Consider the following 10,434-nt stretch of genomic DNA (forward strand, 5'->3'; position numbering starts at 1 on the left):
TCTGGCATGCTCAAATTTCATTTCAAATGATCTATAATGGTCACTGTGCCTTTTTCCATGTGACTGAGTCCAAGTTGGATAAAGGAGGAGACTGTTTCCTGTTATAGGCTAAGCGACTACCTCAGAGTGGCAAAAAAACAGCAGTGGGGCACACATTTAGGTCCCATTAAAACTCTCTGCTCTGCCTAATTTCCAGGGCTGGTTACAAGCTGAGTGGATGGGGTTTGTGTCTTGGGCTGTTCTGAGGTTCAACAGGGTCATGGGATAGATGCATCCAAAGAGACTGAAAGAAAAGACTTCCCAGCTTAGGCTTTCTGTGTAAACAGAGTACAGGAAAGATGCATTCACCTGGCAGGGCTGTGAGTGTCTTTGAAGGTGGGGAAGGTGGGATGGCTGCTTGTTAGATGAGAAGCAAAGGGGACATCAGTTTTATGGTAGGTGCCACGTCAGCAGGTAAAGCCAGAGTTGTTACTAGTGTCGTTGAGAAGTTACGCCATAAACTACAAAAAAATAAAATAAAAAAGGGACAGGAAGAATTTAGCAGTGGCAGGCTGCTATGCAGGGGTTATAAGAAAAGAACTAGTCAAATAATGGCAAACAGAAAAGGCCTAGTATTGCCACCAAAGTCACCAACATCCCATTGAAACCTCCTGTGATACAGACACTTGGCTGGGATGATCCTTCCATGAGCAGAGGTTTGGACTAGATAACTATTAGGGCCCTTCTAACTCGGCGATTCTATGATTTGATTAATTCAATGGCTTAGTATTGGGCCCACTGTGCATTCATTCTATCCCTTTATATGATATACTGTCTCTGTTTCAACACATCAGGCAGGGAGTTATCTACCAACTGCCATCATATGACTGGGTCACAGTATCCTGGCATGATTTCCTACATTCAGCTAAGCACTCTTCTGTTATGTGCTCAGATGCCCTAGTGATGGGTATAATATAGTATAGATACCCAAACATCTCTTCAGGTGAAGCCCTTCCATGGCTGCTAGATACCCTGCTGCAGTGAGAACTACCCAAATTTTAAGATCAGAAAAATATTTATGGCGTGTGTGGGGTTTTTTTGGGGGGGGTGGTTGTTGTTTGTTCGGTTTTTGTTTTTGTTTTTTGCTAAAGTACAGCATTGAAATCGCTTTATGGATTTTTTAGACACTTGACTACTCCCTTGGGGAGTAAACCTCCAGTTGCTGTGACACCTAAAACCAGCATCTGCTCCTGACACTTAAAACCAGTATCCACTCCCCATTTGACTGCTAAAACCAGGATTTCTAAAGGGGATTTAAGAGTTAGCTGTCCAAATCCCTTTGACTTTAAAAGGCATTTGAGTGCCCAACTCCCTTACACTCCTTTGAAAAATCCCAGGCCCGGGTCACATCATTTCCTGTGCATGCTTTACCAGACTCAGTCATGAAATTGCTCAAGTGAGCAACTTGGAAATCCTGCCGCTCAGTGAACAGGAATCAGCTTGACTGCTCTTTTCATTCTTCTTAGTGCTAAAAATGTGTTGTTAATTGCAAAAGCGATACAACTAAAAGTGCTAATGGGAGATTATTCTAGCTTTAAAATGTCAATGTGCTTGAAGGAATTATATTCAGGAGCAAATGCCTCAATTAATTTTTTCTAACATCTGTTTACAGTAAAGTACAAGAAGAATTGAGCCTTGTATCAGCAGTCTAGAATGACTGGAAAACTTGCAGCTTTTTTCTCCCAAAAGCAGCTCTTTTACGGCTGCCTGTAACCTATTAACCACATCAGTGGGCTCACAGAAGGCTTATAGAAGAGCAGGAGCCAGAGGACAACACTGACTGTCTCTAGTCATAAAAAAAGTCAGCTTCCTATCTTAGGCTCAGCTGTCACTTCTGAAGGTGCAACATATGGGAAGCTAAAGCTCATGCTGAACAACTAGGAAGTTGGAAGACTGAGCAACTAAAGAGCTTAACAAGACCATCTCCCCCCACAATGGAAACAAGATTGTTCAGGCATTTATTATACTGTTAAGGTGGGTAATGTAGCTTCTTAAGTAAATCCATCTATTTCGTGGATCAAGTCATGTTACATGAACCAGAAACCAGAGTGCAGTGACACTATTCTTCTGGAGTTGCTGGGGATTTGTTTAATTTGCAATGGAGAATGTAAGCTGCCACTACCGTGCTTGGGATATAGATACAGCAAGCAGTGTAATGCAAGGGTCATATTCAGCCACCCATCCTTACACTGAGTGATGTGTTATTCTGCATATAATCGCACTGATATCAGATGGTCATTCTGGGACTTCCTGCAAAGCTAGCAGTCTTCCACAACCCAAGGAGCAACACTGCAGTCTAACAGTGTTCAGCATCAAATTTCCTCTCATCTGTTCACTCCTTAACACTAGAGAGGCTAAACTGTGCAGGTAGTAAGTATAAGGGCTAAAAGAAGCAATGAATGCTATGAAAGTGCATATGCTATGAAGCAACCTTGGTTTCCGTTCTCAGGGTCAGGTGGCTGAAGCATCAAAGAGTTGTACAACAGGGGCAGGCAGGTATCCTCCCTGACACACAAGCACCCTCAGGTGGTGAAGACAGTTGTCCACTATCTGCTGTACCTGCCACCTCCTCCTACCGCACAGGAGTTAGGAGGACTAGGGAAAGAGGGCTGAACAGTGCACAGTTCCCATCACTGAAACTCCTGTCACTGGCATAACTTAGAGCAGTTGATAACAGTTTTCTGGCCAATCCAGGATCAAGGGGCACAAAGTTGGCTTAAAGAGATGTCTCTTCCCAGCCCTATTCTCTTCAGTTCTTCTAGGTGCACTAGAGAATGTAATCATCATCAGAGGGAGTGATTCGGAGATGAGGAGCACTGACTCGATAGGCTAGAACAGGTCAGCAACCCCCGGCACGCAAGGCCATTTTGCTCGGCACACCACCACCAGCCTGGGCTCTAGGCAGTTGCTGCCAGCCACGGAGCCCAGGCTGCTCCCAGCAGGCACCTGGGAGGCTGCAAGCCCTGAGGCAAGCAGACCAGGCTTCGTGGGCTGGCTGCAGCTGGGAGACTGCAAACAGCTGCTCCGGGCTCCAACATGTCAGCACTCTGGCACCTTCCAAGGTAGACATTGTGGGGGTTTTTCGGCACTCCAGCCAAAACATGTTGCCTACCCCTGGGCTAGAACCACCTGTGATGCTGAGTGTTGACATTGCAGTCCAAGGCTGTGTCTGCGGTTTATGAAGACACACCTGAGCTAGCTTTAAATTACATAGCGCAGGTACTGATGACTGTGTTCAGCACAGCATTCAGATGCAAAAGAAGCCCGTGACCCTGAGTGAATTGCTAGGCTGGGAGCAGTGCTGCCACAGTCTCATGCTTTTCAGCCCATGAGTTTAAAGCTAACTTGGCCTTGCCTGTGTGAGCTGCAGTAATGGCTCTGGGCTTCATGAAGACAGGCCCTTTGTCAAGCAAGCCTGGAGAAGTCACAACCCCTGTGTTCCTCTCTCTAATCATCTCCTTTAGTCCTCATCTTTAGATGAAGAGAATTGTACTTAAGGCATGCATTGCTTTGGATTGATTGATGCCAGAAGTGCAAAGTATTACTGTTATTATATCAATGTGGTCAAAGCAATGGTGTGCTTGGGCCTCAAAGCTCATGAGCTTGGAGCCAGCATATTGCATCAATCAGAGAGAGAGATGTGGGGCAGCCAGAAGGTTGAGAACCAGATAGAACAAGTCCAGGTACATCTGCATCTTGGGATTTGCAGCCACCTGTCTCTGGTCTGGATATGGACAGAGAACTACTGATTTTTTTTTTTCCATATCCCCAGAGCACTTACAAGGCTTATGGGGCCTAGTTTTGACATGTGTAGGCACATTCAGTAGCACCTCATTGAATGCCTAGGTACGAGTAGGGTGTTACTTGGTGGGATACTAGAATCTGCCTCTACCATGAGCTAGTGGCAAGACCAATGGGGATATTTATTGGTAAGGTTAGGATGGCCGTTGGCAGCCACACAATTCATCAGAGGAGAGCTCTGATCTAGTGACAAAAAGAAATACTTTCCTTTTTATTCATTTTGCCCTTGAGACACTATGGAGCTGTAATGAACTGCGTGCTGTAGAACATGGCATTATCTTTGATAGCGTTCAATCAGGGTTATAATACTTAGTAATATAGGAACCTGGAATGGAAATGATGTTCCTATAAGGGAGAAAAGGGCCATTATAGCAATTTTTTTTTTAATCTTCACTTTCTGCTGGGAAAATAATTTACAAACCTTGATCTTTTCCCTGTGCCAAGTGTTTTGCTCATAACAACGTTCACAAAGAAAAAAAACCCCACAGGAAGGTGGCTTGCATATTGCATGTTTTGGGCATATGTTTCACTTGAGAACTCCAGGATGTTACACTACAATTGCCTCGTGAATGCTTTGCATTTGCCTGTTTTGTATTTGTGTTGGGGCTACATTTTCAAAGAAGGCTTTTAGTTGTAGCATAATAGAAATAAATATTAAGCTCATAGTTACTATCTTCTGTGACTGAAGAATGTACACCGGTTGTTGTTGCCACATGCTCTAAAATAGGTGTTGATATTTAAAATTCACTTAAAAGCCAACTGTTACTGACACAGCCAGACTCAAGGAAGCATTCAAGTGTAGAGCTGACTAAAAAGATGAGAATCTTGATTGAAGCTGGTGACATTAGCACAGATGTCTATATGTTTGCAGTAATGATAATTAGACAACAGTAGTATATTTACAAAGTGATGCTCTTTCTTGCTGCTCCAGTCCTCTGGAGGTGAATGTATAATATATAATAGCATTGGTCTAACTTATTGCAAGCAGCATGGTCAAGAAATTTGCCCTGATGCATCGTCTTTATGCCCTGTTCAGATGAAATGCTTAAATGCCTGGCCTTAAGCACTGGAGTCCTTCCCCTGAAGTCAGGAAAGGTGGGGGGTGGGCACAGTCTGGTGATTAAAGCACTGATTTGAGGCAGCACAATTCCTTTGTGACTGTGAACAAGTCATTACACTTCTTCAGTTTGATAGAGGCGTCAAATAGGGATGTACGAAGTGGGCCCTATTCAATTCGGATTCGGTTTTGGCCCAAATCGGGGACAGTGATTTGATCTGATTCAGATCACTGTCCCCAATTCAATTCAGCCGAATCCAAATCTGACAATTCGATGCTGATTCAGTGAATCAGCGATTTGGACATAGACGCAGCTTTAAAAGGTTTTTTTCTACATACCTTGAGGTACCAGGTGCGACTCATGATCACTGCGATGTTGGGGCAGATGGAGCATACCACGGCATCGCGGGGGGCTCTCCAGCGTACTCAGCGGCAGACCCGTAAGTGGACCGGAAGTACTTCTGGTCCACTTCTGGGTCTGCCAGGGTGCCCCCCCCAACCCAGGACCAGTCACTGAGCCAGGGGTCCAGTAGGGGCTCCCAACATGCTCCCTGGTGGACCCAGAAGTGCTTCTTGTCCACTTCCAGGTCTGCTGCCGAGCGCACTGGGGAGCCCCCCATGGTCCTGCGGGACGCTCCATCTGCCCACCATCGCAGTGATCACGAGCCCCTGCTACCTAGAGGTATGTAGAAAAACCATTTAAAGCTGTCTCTATCCGAATCACCAAATCTGTCCAAATCTCTCCGAATCGATTCGGAGAGATTAAAGGGTCCTCTGATTCAATTCAGATTGAGATATTCGGCCACTGAATCGAGCCAAATCTCCACCAAATAGAATCAGGGACCGAATCTTCGCACAGCCCTAGTGTCAAACTATTTTAGATCCAAGGCCAGATCGAGACCAGGAAGAGCTTCCTAGTCCAGATCTGGACCACTTCCAGGAGCAGGGAGAGAGGCAGCATTAATCACCAGTTTCCTGAGCTACAGGGATTATGTATCCATTCCTTGCCTGGCACCTAACATGGGAGCTCCTTGTCTCTTGACTCTTTGTCTTCAAAATGAGTTAAAGATACCAGCTCTTAAAGGAGGGGCTCAGTCACTGGCAGAAGTGAAAGTTCATGATTAAGCTAGTCCTGCTGCTGCTTCTGTTTTAATAAGGGAAAAGCTGGCTTGGTTAGATGCAAAATGGTAAGAAAATATGCCATGTACTCACCAGAACTGTATATTGAACTATGAAGCTCAATGAGAAATCACAATCCTTTGCTGTTTCTCATCTCATCAGAAGCATTTATGTTTGGTATTGAGTATTATGAGCATGGAGCTGTGTATTGAGAGTCTGTAGAGTGCTGTATAAATGCAGAAGTAAGCATAACCTGGGGATGTATTTGACTTGAACTCTCTTTTGAGTACCATCTATAAGAATTCTATAGTAAGCTACTGGTTTCTCCTAATCCTAAATCATCCCTTCCACTGGGCATTTCAAGAGGCAAAGCTAGTTGTCAGTGATAAAGGGCCCTCGTACCCTTTGAAATGTTTGTAACATTTCTGCTTCAAACTGGTAGATGGCTCAGTTGGGATGAAATAAGAATTGACTCAAACCTTTCTCCATCCCTAGAACTAAACTTGATTCCAACCTTTTTCTGATGTTTACTTAACTTGTTTCGTGTTTCCTCTTTGTTCCCAGCAGAAATGGGCCAGCCCTCCCCAAAGCTTGTGAATGTTTTGATGCAGTGTTTTGTTTGGCTTACATCAAATTGTAGGACCAGAAACAGATGTAAATTCCTAGGGGAGAGACTGTTCTTGTGGGACTTCCAACCTGCCTGGAAGCACAAAGTGTTGGAAAGAGCACAAGAAATCCTGCTCCTCATTCAATTTCCAAGCTTGTTTTTGAAAACCAAATGGATTCAAGTAACTTGGATAAAGTTTAAAAGTAGCATCCAAATGCAAAGGGAGAGACTTAATCAGTCACACACAAGGAAAAGCATGTGACACAGCCTCACCCACTCTCAGATGAACCTTTGGGCTCCTTAGCTATTTACAAAACCAATTCAAGGCCCCATCTTGTCCCAGCCTAGCTCAGAAACATTGTCTCACCTGGCTTCCCTGACTCCTACTCCAAGCTCTCTCAGCCCCTTTGTTCCGAGCAAAGTGAATGCATGTAGTGCCTTCTCCTGTGTCGCATGGTCCATTTCCAACACCCCTTCCTTTATCAGTGTCCTCTTATTTTTAGCTGGAAGCATATTTTCCTTCTTTGTCTGGGATTTTTGACTTCTCCCTCTATTTTCTATTTAATTCTGTAAAGTACATTGTGGTATGGTTTGCATGAGCGGCTTCAGAGAAGCTGTTGTTCTGCCTCCTCTAAGCTACAGCTTCCTTCATCTCAGTATGCAGTTCCTCAGTAGACCAGTTTAGAGACAGAGCTCAGCTGGTACAGTTGTTCTGTATATGTTTACAATACTGCTAAGGCTGCCTGATGTATTGACCATTTTTATCCGTCACTTTTCCACAAGTTGGTGCCAACAATGATTCTAGCGATTGACTGGCTCAGCTTGTTCCATGGTAATTTCAATCCATTTGGAGAGCTGAAAATTGTCAGTTGCTACCATTGTAGCTTTTCTCCGTCTGCAAGTCATTATCAATTTATATTAATTAAGATAATTTATAACAAATTGCTGTGTTTTCTCATATTTTGCAGATCACAAACAGCTTCTCAAAAGCTAATGACAGATACCACACAGCAACGAATAGGAGGGAAAAATACTTTGCTCATGCAATTAGTGTTAGAGAGTTCACAAGAGGACACATGGAAGAAAGACCACAAGGGAAAGAAAGAAACAAGGAAAAAAAGAAAGCGTAAGCCTCATCTAATACCACTGCTTCAATTTAAAATAGCTAAGGCTAGGAACAGATGCTGTAATGGTTCCTGTACAAAGTGTGCCTGCGTTTGTCCTGAAACAGAAATATCCTGGGATTGGCATGAATTATACACATTGCCCTTCTAATAGGGGTTTACTAATTGGCTGGATGCATCACGGCTTTTCTGCCATTGAGTCAATGATGCAATCCCAAGATAACCATTCAGCTCACTACTTTACAATGTCCTGGGATAGTATTAGTACTACTTATCCCATGAACCTTTGTAGGATTTATACTGACATAATGGACACAAACATCTGAATGATTGCACTTTGTCCCAGAATAAAATGGCTTATCCCAGGACAAATGTGACTTCTATTTGTATCCTAAAACACTTCAGTGATATCCAAAGGAGCTTTGAAAGGAGGGTTCATTTCTGACTGTATCTTCTGCAAGATATAATTGCTATCTCCCTTGTTCACTGGGATGCAATTTCCAAAGCAAGAGAAAACCACACATGCCAAAATGCTATTCTTCATTAGCTTTCACACAGACAGTTAGTGTGAAGAGGAATGTAACACATGCTCTGGTAATAATTTAATTAGTATTGAGTCCCTGCCTATTAGCAAACAGAATCCACACCGAGTTTACTTACCCTTCTGACAACTGCACATAAAATTAACAGCTCCCATAATAAGACTATCTTGGTTTGAGGGAAGATTTTGTACCACCACAGCACCTTACCACTAGCAAATCACTCTTTCACTCTCTCTCCTGGAAATAAGACTCCACGTTCCTTTCCATCAGATGAGATGTTAGTATAGGCAAAGCCCAAAGCTTATAAATGCAGATTATAATTCAGCCTGTGGTTACTGACAGGACCAGAAATAATGCCCCTTCACATATTAGCTGGTAGAACTGACTATTGGTGGACTCAGTACCTTTCCACCAATGGTAGCCACCATTCCACTGTCATGATGGGTTTCCTTGTCCTGAGGATCTCCTGAGTCATTGGTATCTCTGTTATGCAACATGTATAGCTGGGAGCATGGTGTAGGCTGATTGCACTGAGTTGCATATTTAATCCTCAGTGCAGGGATTACAATGGACAGTTAATCTTTCTGATCAAAAATAAGATTTTAAAATACACCCCCCCATGAATCTCTCAAAAAATGATGTAATGATCACACTCGTACAACTTTGTGCAAAGCCATAATTCCATTTTTCTGTGGTTTTTTTTTCTGAAGAGGGAAGGGAACACAAACCAGCTGCCAACAAACAAATGAAAATATATTTTTAAAAGATCTGCCAAATTAGATCTGATTTACAGCGTCTGCTTAAGAGAATAAGAGGGCTGGAACATTAGCACTGAGCTCCACTGGCAGCAAGGCATGGAAGGAATTATGGAAAGAGTAGACTGGCAGACCACACGGTGTGCCCCTGGTCTCATAGTTAGAAGCACTGAAACTGCACTAAATCAACAAAAACATCGGAGAGGAAAGACAGGGGAAAGTCTGACATTGAAAATGAGGGGGAAATGACATATAAAAAATATTAGTCCACCATCCCAATTAGCTCAGACATGTAATTTAGACTGACTGGAACAAATGTACACTGAAATTAGTGACATTGCAGCAGGGATAGATTGACCTCCCCTTTGCCTCATGTAATTATGAATAGAAACCATCACACCTGAAATCCAACTGTCCCTTCACCAATATTAGAGATGCTGCAAGAGTTATTTATCAGGGTGATGTAATGTCCTGCAAAGATTCCCTCCCCTTTCCTGATTTACAATCGAGGAATATTTGACAGAGAGAGTTTTGCATAGGGAACTTCTTGGGTTTGTGATAAAGAAAAGAAAGAAAAATGACCAAACGCCAAACGTAGGAGCAAGTCGTGCTCATGGCATGGGGGAGGCGATGGGCGCAGCCTGATAGCGGTGGTCCCGCCCCGCGCTGATTGGCAGGGGCGTGCAGATGCAGCCCGTTTAAAAGGGGAGCGCGCCAAAAGAAAGGGGGACCCGCGCAATATCGGAGAGGCCTGATCACCCTCAGAGGAGGTCCTGCATCCATGAAATCCCTTCCCCCCCGGACGCCCCCATCATGACTGGGTATACCATCCGAACGTGTTTAAGAGCTCTCGAGTTATCAGCGAGTTTAATCTTGGAACAGCTGTTAAGAAGTTTTTTTCTGCCTAAACTGTGAGTAAAGCGTTTACTTATCTCACCGCCTCCTTGGTGTTTTTCTGTCGACGGAAGGAGAGACAGAAGAGGGAGGAATAAGGCCTCAAAACCCTTTTGTCCCCGGCCTGCTCGCATAATCTGGGTCCAACCACCCATTGTTAGGTTGAACAGGGTTGTGCTTGAAAAGCTGTATGTAAAGCAGGATCTATATTAAGCCTCACTTTGCAGCGGAAAGCATATGAACAGACTGATGCAACATTGATTCTGGGGCTCTGCATGGACATAGTAGCTGGCATATGTACCTGATGTGTAGGATTAATTAGCATTAACCAGTTCTAGGTAGACCTCCAGCAGTACATTATATAGTTGATAAAGATATTCTCAAACTCTAGTCTTCAGAGAATTCGCTGGCAGTTTCAGTAAAGGTGGTTGGGCATGTGGTACTGCCTGGATCCTGTTTTTACACTTATCTGATAAATAATATTGACAGTGCAGAC

The 10,434-nt window shown here is 43.7% G+C and overlaps 1 long non-coding RNA gene across 1 annotated transcript in view; it reads left to right on the forward strand.

Annotated features, from left to right (window-relative positions):
- LOC109284953 (uncharacterized) overlaps window positions 1–9,987 on the forward strand; it is an 81,737-nt gene extending 71,750 nt beyond the window's left edge. Inside the window, exons 3-4 of the long non-coding RNA XR_002092603.2 lie at window positions 1,652–2,013; window positions 7,592–9,987. This is a non-coding gene — a long non-coding RNA (uncharacterized LOC109284953). The remainder of the gene's footprint in view (window positions 1–1,651; window positions 2,014–7,591) is intronic.
- The last annotated feature ends 447 nt before the right edge of the window (window positions 9,988–10,434 follow it).

This window comes from Alligator mississippiensis, chromosome 13 (assembly GCF_030867095.1).
Source record: "Alligator mississippiensis isolate rAllMis1 chromosome 13, rAllMis1, whole genome shotgun sequence".
Taxonomy (NCBI): Eukaryota; Metazoa; Chordata; order Crocodylia; family Alligatoridae; genus Alligator; species Alligator mississippiensis.